We start from the raw sequence: 10,692 nt of genomic DNA, 5'->3' as shown, positions 1-10,692 counted from the left end.
GGAGGTGGACTTTGGGGGGAAAGTGGGCCTTGAATCACAACTGAGAGAGCTTAGAATTTGGATTAAGTGCCGCTAAAGGACGGAGAGCCTGGTAAGAAGTGGTGTTATGCTATTAAAGCCACGGGCTGCCTTTAGTGGAAGGGGTGAGTCCTGCCTTGGGATGTGGGTGGTCCCAGAGGTAGTTCCACTCCATTGCTGTAGGAAAACCTGCCTCTGGACCCCAACAGGATGCACACAGCCTGTCTCCACCCTCTGCACAGCCCCATAATAACATCTTTGTGTTCATGGTGATGCTTCTGGTCATTTGGCAGAAGATTAAAACCCAGAGAGACCCACAGCATGGACACTAGTCTGAGTGGGTCTGTGAGCACCAGCCTAGCTGTAGCTTCTTTGTTTGTGAGCTGTTTGCCTGCATTTAAATGCCATTTACATAAGGAGCTGTCAGAGTTGAGTTGGCCCATGATTATTCCTTGATGTATGTTGAAAAAAAAAAAAAAAGGGAACAGAAACAAAAAGAAAACCCTGGCTAATGAGGAGCTGGGTTCCTTTTCTCCATTGATGACAGCTTCCTTTCTGATCTGAAGGTCCGTCAGAAGAGAAGGTGGTGTGTGACTGTGGGGTTATGTCCCCGCCGAAGCTGTCTTTCCCTCAGAGTTGTAATTGATGGGGAGGCCTGTCACTTGTTATGCTGACGCTGTGCAGATTTTTGTGCAGCTGCCAGCCAAGAGAGTTTTAGGACAGTATCTGATTGGGTCCGGGTTGTGGCAAAAGTGATAATAAATAGAAGGCTGGCGAGGGTAGATTTTGATTGACCCGAGATTGTATATTATTAAACTGAGTCTGCATGTACATGTCAGTTTATGAAGAACCAGACCCATAATCCAACTTAGGGCTGTGGCAGTTTGGGTTTATTAAATGTGCTTTATATCACTATTAATTTTGAGAAGCAAAGAGGGATATCTGTAATCTTTTAATCTATGCAATAATGGTTTGGAGGGAGATTACCAGACACATTGGACTATTGTTTGCCTATAATTGTATTCAGAACTCTCCGAAGCATTGATTTGTTTCTGGCATACTGATTTGGCTCAACAGTCTCATAAAGCTTCTTTATAGTCCTCTTTGCTTTGGATTTTCCAAAAATAATTGGAGAATAATAATAATGTAGCTGGCAATAAAGAAGAGAGAGTCAGGTTGAAAGCAGATTTCTAACCAAGTGGATAGCCATAAACATCTTCGGGGCTCGTAAACACCTGGGCCTGTGACCTTTGTGTTTATAAGATATTTATCGTCTCATGGGCTCTCTGCTTGGGGGTTATCACTTCAGTGCCGTGTAAGATTTGATTGTGTTTAGTAAGGAGATTCTGAATTTTGCTGAGTAGGGGAAATGTGTCCCTCTTCTTGGTTTTTTGTTTTTTTTTGGGGGGGACAACAGATCTGCCAGCAGAGGCAGATCTTTCCAAGGACAGAAGCCCAGAGCTTGATTCTAAGGAAAAATGGTATGGGGGACCCAGCAAGGGCACTTTTAATAGAAATGACTTTTGAAAGGAAAGGACTAAGGCACCACATCAAATAAATCCAAGTAATAATGATGGGTTTTCCTTTTTAAGTAGAAATAAAAAATTTGATCCAAATCAAGGAAACTTTCCTTGGCGGTGTTGCTGCCTTCTCACCCTTTCCTCCGCTTTCCACAGCTGACGTGGGGAGATGAGCCAGAGAAGTGCTCTCCAAGTTCAGTTGCCCTGACTGTAATAAGAAGGCATGATTACGTGCTGCAGAGACACAGCAGACTGCCTTCCATCTTCAGCGGTTCTTTAAATGTTTCTTCAGGAAATTCTAGGCACTCTGTCAATTTGTATCTTCCCCCTGATGCTGTGGCTTAATTGTTCCTAAAGGAAAAAGCTGGATTCCTGTGAACTGACAGATACGCTGGGCTGCTTGTGTAAGCTGTTAGTTGCCTGGTTCATGGTGCACACAGTGGGCAGCAGGCGTAAGGAGGAAGTTTCCCAGAAATTGGCATCTTCAGAGAGTTTTATTATAACTAGCTTTATTGTGACTAAAGTATGAGCCAATCTTGGGGTGTATAGGACCTGTATTTTTCAAAGGAGACTGTTCTCCCTAAGACTTAGTTTCTTGTCCCACGAGGCTAATTGCTGCTGCATTTCATGGACTTTATGAGGTGTGCTTTCCTCTGCCCTGCTCCAATCAGATGGTACTGCTTGGAAAGTAATATAAGCACAGGATTGATACAGAGCTGCTTCTGCAGTAGCACTCTGCAATGGATCGTATGGGAGGAAGGAGGAGAAACCTTACCACATGGCAGGAGAGATGACATACAAAGGCAGTCAGTCAGTCGATTGAGATATTTATTACTCACCTACTCTGTGCCCAGCTTTGTGAAACATAAAAGAAGTATGAGTTCTCAGCTCCAAAGGTGCATTTTGTCCACTTGGAAAGAATTTAGGTCAGTGTTTCTAGAAGTGTGGTCCCCGGACCAGCAGCAGCATCCTCTTCTGGAAACTGCAGATTCACAGTGACCACCCTGTGATCACCAGAAGAATTAGAGACCCTGGAGGGTGGAGCCAGCCATCTCTTTTACAAACCCTTGCAGATGATTCAGTTGCTCCCCTGGTGGCTCAGACAGTAAAAAATCTACCTGCAATGTGGGAGACCCAAGTTTGATCCCTGGCTTGGGAAGATCCCCTGGAGAAGGGAATGGCAACACACTCCAGTATTCTTGCCTGAAGAGTTTCATGGACAGAGGAGCCTGGTGGGCTACAGTGCCTGGGATCGCAAAATGTCATCTGCAATGTCATCTGTCTGACATCTCAAATGTCAGACACGACTGAAAGATTAACACTTGCAGATGATTCAGATTTGTGCTAAAGTCCGAGAACCTATGCATTGGGTTGAGCACTTGTTAGTAAGGCACGTGGAATTAAGGGTTGCTTGCTTGTAGAGTTCAGAAAAGGAGAGAATAAGATACTCTAGAATGGGATGCTAACCTGAACTGTGCATTAGGTGTGAAAGGGGTCAGAGAAGGAAGGGGGCTATGGATCATCAAGGCAGTTTTCCTGGGTGAGGGGGATGTGGAGGCAAGTTTTGAGGAATGAATAGAAGAGAGGGAAGGAGAGGAGCGTGAATGAGTGCACGTGTGATGGTGAGGGCTCTGTTCCTTCAAAGAGCACAGTTCATTGTAGGGAGAATGTGGACTCTCAAAACTTGAGCCAAGAAAAACAAATGTCAAGTACAGAACTTAGTTTTGTGAAGAAGAAAAAAATGTTCCTCACAGGTTGAATTCTAATGTGGGTTCATCTCTTTTTCTCACCTCTGGCAGGGGTGCAATTAATTGGGACCAGGAATCTTGTACCTGGAGAGGCTTCATAAAGTGAGGATCTCAAGAAGAGGATATTTACCTCTGTTAGTTTTTCAGTCCTGTCCGACTCTTTGAGACCCCATGGACTGTAGCCCACCAGGCTCCTCTGTCTGTGGAATTCTCCAGGCAAGAATACTGGAGTGGGCAGCCATTCCCTTCTCCAGGGCATCTTCCCAACCCAGGGATCGAACCCGGTCTCCTGCAGTGCCGGCAGATTCTTTACCGTCTGAGCCAGCAGGAAAGCCCAGATTTACCTAAAGCCACTGTTTTAAAAGTGGGAGGCCTGTGGTACTGGTGAAAAATAGGGGTAACTGTGTTTTAAAGGGATGAGATGCCTGCATAGGTAAAGTGCTTTGTGTGTACTGGAAAGAGGGAGCTGAGATCTAACGTAGGGGTGCAGGTGGATCCAGAGAAGTGGGGGTGTGAGAAAATAAAAACTAAAGTCTAGTAAGTTTCTGTTTTTAAAGGCAAAAAGGAGCCACTGAAAGTTATGGCAAGATGAGAGTTACTACACATTTCATGATTCTAATTAGAGGGCTGTCAGTGACTAGAGGGAAGTAGATAGGTTTGAAGGCTATTCCAGCTATAAAAGTGAGAGATGACCAGGGTTTGAACTAGTGCAGCTCTAGAAAAGTGGTGTGAGCAGCAATAAGGGGTCACACGGTGGTTGAAAATGGAAAAGAAACAATGGACTAGCCACCAGTGTCTTCCATGGGTAGTTTAATAAACTCCTTACAAACTGTCACTGGTATATCTTAACTGTGATCACCCCTTTAATGATATGCAAATCAATTTTTTTTGCAGAAGGTTCCAAGGCTGTGTAGCTGAGAAGTGGCGAATTCTAGATGACTCAGATCTGTTTGCCTGAAAAGCCTGTACCCTTCTGGTCTAGGTGCTGAACTTTGGCAAATAGAATGATGCATGTTGTTTAGAATTGGGCAGTGGTTATCTTGACAGAAATCTGCTGGGAGGAGATGTTAAGAGAAAGGGAAACAACAGCATAGGACTTTAAAGTTTCTTCCATGAAAATGTATTTGGAAGCTTCAGCAGGGGACAGATAGCATCTTGCCCCACCCAAAGGTAGACCCAAGGGCTGTTTTGTTTTCTTTGTTGACCAGTGGTCTAGAAATCAGAGTTGAGAATGGGTTCTTTGACCCAACATTGGCCTAGGCAGCTCTTTGAATCCTGGTCCCATCAGAACATACATATAAAAAAAGCAAAAACAGAAGAATGTACATATGGCTCCCACTCTTGTGCTTCGCTGTGAAGGTTGCAATTTTAGGACATGGAGGTTTTCAATGTCTTGCTTGTTTCTTCTTGCTTGTTTCTTTGGCTTACTTATGGCAAAGGTCCTCATATTCTGCAAAGGACAAAAATGAGTCCAAAATGAAATGCTAGGGAGAAGAGGAGAGAAAAGATTACAACTAAATAAACTAGGGAACTTGAGTTGTTTAATTCAGGGGATTTGTTTTTATCTCCACCTCCTAGTATGCATATTGGTATTTACTATCATTGTTAGGAGATAAAACCATGTAAGTCATTTTATCTCCACACCTGAATCTCTTTTTCAGCAACTTACTCTCCTCTCCGCCTTTTCTCACACCTTCTCAGGTGGGGTGTGCTGCTCCAGCTGCCTTGCTCCCTACTCCTGAGTAGAAGCTGAGGGGAGACCCTTTTGGGTATCAGGTTACATCTGGAAATTCGATTGTGCAGAACGGTAGTTGGCTTAGCAGTGGGATGAGGCTGCATGCCTCATTAAGTTTGAACTCCACTCTGCAGGTTCTTGTGGAGACACGGGGGGATTTTGTTTAGATAAGGAGCCCTTGAAAGGAGGCTGCTTGTTGAAGTGTACGTCAGCAATAGCGATGAAAAGACGCCTAAACATATGTCCCACAGCAGCTAAAGTCCATCAGCCTGGTCCATCAGCAAATTAGTAAAATACCCCTGCTGTTAATACAAGTCTTCGCAGTTTACTGACTTGTGTGCTTAACTGTTGACTGCTGTTTTTATTAGAGGAAACGAACACATCAAACTAACACTGCAGTGCTAGGCCAAGTGATCCAGGTTTTGCTTACGTTGGGGAATCACTTCAGCTCATGCCACATGATGTCATGACATCAGTTTTATGTGCACGTAAAATGAAGTGCTTGTTAGATATTGAAGACGTCTATGATCGTTAGGTGGGACAAAGGCAGGAAAGTCTCATTGGTACAGGGAAGACTCTAAGTGTTTTGTATGAACAGTTATCTTTCGTTAATACTAATTTTTGTGATCCATATGAATGAGGTCAAGTGTTCTTTAGACCTCTGATGATAAATGTATTACTGCCAAGGAGAAATGGGTGTTATAGGTATTGAGGTGGTTTTGTTAGGTACTTTCAGAGTAATTGAGACATGATTCTGAAGTAGTATTCTGAAGAGATCGTGCTGACTTCAAATCCAGGCTGTGTGATTTTGACCCAGATCTACTTGCCTTTGCCTCTTTCTTTTCAGCTGTAAACGAGAGCTAATACCTCAGAGATACTGTGAGGATTTAGTGCTTAGCTTTATCCCTAAATACACATTCTCAATACATCAGTCACTAATAATTATGACAGATCATTAGTTGTCATTATTATCATTGGTGGAAATTGGTCCTGTTTGTGGCAGAAGTATAAATTCTATAGGATCAGAGATCAGCTTATTTCCTCCTTTTCTTGGTTGGGCTGCTGTTTCTGCTCTTTCCACTAGTCCCATAATTCCTTAGTTCTGAGAACCCACCTCGCTGGACCAGCCATTTCAGTGTCTCTGTTTCTTCTGTGAACAGCTTCACCTTTCCTTTGGTCTTGGTGAGGCCACAAAAGAGAACAGTCAGATAAGGATTGATACATTCGGTGGCCATAGTTCTCACTCTGGTTTGTAAGTGTGGGGTAGTTACTGGTGAAATTGAGCTTTGCACCTGCTTCTGTATCTGTATTTTTGGTCTAGTTTGAAAGGCAGTTGAAAGCTGCATCTATTTTGGAGATTGTGAAATAAGAGTTTTAATGACTAACTTAATAAAAGGTTGGTGAGGTTAAGCAATAAGCACAAAATACTTTTGCTACATTCTGGGTGCCTCATTTTCACTGATGATTTTGTGTGGATAGTAACTTAAATGCAGGAAATATGTTTACTGACACATAGTTTCCTGGGATACTCAAGGGAGAAATTTCTTACCCAGTAAATAGAGCTTTCTTTAGGTTTTAGGCAGTTATCTTTTTTAATACTAATTTTTGTTATCCATATGAATGAGGCCAAGTGTCCTTGAACAGTTTTAGACCTCTAATGCTGAATGGATTACTGCCATCTGTCATTATAAAGGAAACTTTCCTGAGACAGAAGGACCTGAATTAGTGGTTCCCATTCCCTGATAGCTCAATTGGTAAAGAATCTGCCTGCAATGCAGGAGACCCCAGTTCGATTCCTATGTTGGAAAGATCCACTGGAGAAGGGATAGGCTACCCGCTCCAGTATTCTTGGGCTTCCCTTGTGGTTCAGCTCGTAAAGAATCCGCCTGCAATGCAGGAGACCTGTGTTCGATCCCTGGGTTGGGAAGTTCACGTGAAGAAGGGAAAGGCTACCCACTCCAGTATACAGGCCTGGAGAATTCCATGGACTGTATAGTCAATGGGGTGGCAAAGAGTCAGACATGACTGAGTGACTTTCACTTTTCAATGAACTCTAGGATCATAAGAATCACTTGGGGGTGCTTTTTGAAAAAACTCCAGTGCCTTGGCCACAATTACAGGTAAATCGTTGCTCTAACATGGGGCCTGAAAATTGATGTTGTAAAAATAAAAAATTCCCTAGGTGAGTCCAGTGTGTAACTAGATTGAGAAGCGCTAACAGGAAAGGAATTCCTTTTGATGGAAGAACCAGTGGAATGAGAGAAGTTCTAGTTTTTCTTAGCAGGAATTCTGTTGTCTCCCATCACAGTGCCCATTTCGACAGTGGCATGGTGCCGTTGTGCTTGGATTACAGTTCAGAGGGTATCAGTTGCACCTTTGGTATCTGAATCCTCTGCAGCCAACGTAGTGCTGGGCGTATACTAGATGTCAGTACCGCCTTCCTTCCCTACTTGCTTTCGATGACTAAAATGATGGAATTGAGCCCAGTGTACCAGCTGGTCATTTCCCCTTCTGTGGTTCATGAGGGAGTAGGTCCACAAGCATATATTATTTTTTGTTGTTCTAGGAGGGGGAAAGACTCCCAGTTTTGAAATGCTTTAGGCATAACACTGATCTTTGATTAAGGTCAACAAATTTATGTTGCTGTGTACAGCATAAATTGCCAGGCGTAGGTGGTACATGTGGTGCCATTTATTACCTCTATAACACCTAGTCCTTCCTAGTGTGGGTTCTGTACACCAAATGGAAACAAGTCCTCTGTTGCCCTACTTTGCTCTTAAATACAGCATAACTGTTTTGTTCAGGGGACACAAGAGTTTCTTTTTATTCTTCTTTCTTTTTTTTTTTCCTTTTTAGATAGCCCAAATTGCATCAGGGCAGGAAGATGTAATTATTCATAAAGGGAGAATTCTGTGAGCACACGCGACCATGGCCTTAGAGTTTGATAAACTGTTACTTGTGTGGTTTTCAGATTGAGTAGTACCAAGCATATATTGAGTAAGAGTAGCCCCTTGTTATCAGGTAGTGCTTTTTCGTGTGTGTTAATTCCCTGTCTACAGTGTTGATAGTGTTAATTCCCTATGTACAAGGTTGTTTTAAAATCTCCTACAAGGCTGTGGATTAGCAGGGCAAGTAACTATTGTCTCCACCTTATGAATAAAAAAATTGAAGAGTCAGTGAGTTTAAGTAATCTACCTCAGGTGGTGATATTGGCCTTAAATTTATGCTTTTGACCATAAATCCCTTCAATATACTGAGCTTTGGGGAATGCTGTCCCTTGAATTACAACACCTGTAATAAGTGTGACTAAGGGAACCCCCAAGGTTCTTTTTTTTCCCAGCTGTCATAATTTGAATCCTTTGTGTTTGTGTATGCTTGCTTGCTTTGTGTGTGTGTGTGTTTATGTGTGTGCATGCGTGCGTGTGCACTGTGTGCTCAGTTGTGTCTGACTCTTTGCAACCCTATGGACTATAGCCTGTCAGGCTCTTCTGACCCTGGGATTTCCCAGGCAATACTGGAGTGGGTTGCCATTTCCTCCACCAGAGGATCTTTCCGACCCAGGGATTGAATTTTCATCTCTTGCATCTCCTGCACTGGCGTGCGGATTCTTTACCACTAGCGCCATCGGGGAAGGTTGTGTATGTGTGTGCGTCCGTTAATATTAGGCGTCCTGCCATTTGCCTCTGCGGAATGCAGGTGATAACTGGTAATGCACATTTGACATTTGATATAGTCAAGAGAGTGTCATCTTTTATTAACAGTTGTGGTTTTTTTCTCACCGAGGGGCCTACTTTCACTTTTAATCTACTGTGAGTGTGAATATTCATGTGTAGTATTTTGTTTCTAGGCAAAGTATTTTTCCCAGCCTGTGCTATTTGCTTAAAATGATAATGTTGAAAGTTTAATATATGCGGTTATAGAAGAGAAAAATTTTCTGGGTGGTTTGTGGATTGTTTTCATTCATCTGACAGATTATTGAGTGCCTGCTGTTTGCCTTTGTGTGTGCATGCTAAGTTGCTTCAGCCGTGTCTGACTCTTGTGACCCTGTGGAGACCCTGTAGCCCTCCAAGCTCCTCTGTCCATGGGATTCTCCAGGCAAGGATACTGGAGCGGGTTGCCATGTCCTCCTCCAGGGGATCTCCCTGACCCAAGGCTTGAACTTGCGTCTCTTACATCTCCTGCATTGATTGGCAGGTTCTTTACTGCTGGTGTCACCTGGGAAGCCCAGTATGTTCCTTTACTCCCCTGTTAAGAAAGGCTAGGACAGAAGGGGAAGAGAGTCCATGCCCATTTCACTTCAGCTCTTTCTCAGGCCAGCTGCTACTGAGCTTTACTGATTTCCTGATTTCTGAGAGTTTCCCCCATTACCTGATAGGCTGAGGTAGGAAATGCCCTCATTGGTCCCCACCAGTGTCTCATGGAGAAGTGGTTGTGGCCGCTGGGAGTTTTGGAAAAAGCCACACCCAGTGCCGCCTGGATGGTGTGCTCTGTCATTCCACCCTGCTGTTCTCTCTTTCCACCCTCTCACAAGCAAAGCCTCTTTGTGTTCCTGGTTCCTGCATCATCCCAGAGAGATTGTTAATTATGGTTGAATGTAAGAAATGCAATCAGGGTTGAAGATCTCAAATGCAGAAAAGTGCTTTTTGTGCTCAAGAGCCACTTCCCTTGTGTATTAGCACCGCATATTTGTCACCATCCAGGACAAACTTACTCTGCAGAAATGGATCATAACCATTAAACAGGAAACAAAAAGAAGCCCCCTGTCCTGTCCCCTCACCCCCAGGATTCTGAAAATGGCTGCAGTGGATGCTTCATTGGAAATTTGAAACATGAAGGGCATATGAGGACACCACATGAAGCTCTTCTTGTTTAGAGCATAAGGACTTAGAAAAGGAACAAAAGCCCCCATTTCCTTTTAAGGGAAATGAGTATTTGACTTGTCACCTTTGTGAGGATAAACAAAGCTTATCTTTTGGTTGGCAGTAGAGGGGGCTCTTAAAGTCTCATGTGGGAGGAGAGAAGGGGGGTCAGTCATGTATGTGCCACACTTGAGTTGCGCCACTGAGATCCTTCACGGAGCGTCTCCTGTTGTCACTCCTCATGTCTGTAGCACAGGGCCCTTGCGTGTGTTTGTTCCCACCGAGGAAGCCCACGTCCTGGTTCCTTCCTCGTCAGTGTTTCTGTTTTGTTTTGTCACTTCTGTAGACAAAGGCATTCTGTAGTAATTCTTTCATAGAAACTCTCATGCCTCAAAACATGTCATATACTAGAGGCTGTAAAGAAGTATTCCTGGAACTTGACCAGCGGACTCGGAAGCAGGGTTAACATCTTTCTGTGTGACCTTGAACCGGATCTATCAGCTCACCCCCATCCTTGCCAGCAGAATCCCGACTTCATTTAGGCGTTCACTGTTCATATGGACCTCACTAGTCTAAATCAGTGATTGCACTCAAGCCAGTCAGAGGTCCAGGTCTCGCCCATATGGCAGCATGGAAAACGTTACGTGGGTGCGGGAAGTTTCCTTCTGGGTGAGAAGGGGAGAAATGCACGGTCTCTGTTTCTGGTTGTTGTCCGTGTGGCAGCTTGACTGTGGCGGCAGCCGCTTTTGCCCCATGAGCTGACTTGGAGGACAGACCAATAGCAGAGCTGAAAGAAAGATAGAAAGACAGCG

The 10,692-nt window shown here is 43.9% G+C and overlaps 1 protein-coding gene across 9 annotated transcripts in view; it reads left to right on the top strand.

Moving 5' to 3' along the window:
* AUTS2 (activator of transcription and developmental regulator AUTS2) overlaps window positions 1-10,692 on the top strand; it is a 1,215,639-nt gene that overhangs the window by 211,980 nt on the left and 992,967 nt on the right. The gene's annotated exons all lie outside the window — the stretch shown is intronic.

Source organism: Bos indicus, chromosome 25, assembly GCF_029378745.1.
Source record: "Bos indicus isolate NIAB-ARS_2022 breed Sahiwal x Tharparkar chromosome 25, NIAB-ARS_B.indTharparkar_mat_pri_1.0, whole genome shotgun sequence".
NCBI lineage: Eukaryota > Metazoa > Chordata > Mammalia > Artiodactyla > Bovidae > Bos > Bos indicus.
The sequence above is the reverse complement of the archived record's forward strand: the minus strand, read 5'-3'. Positions and strand labels throughout refer to the sequence as shown.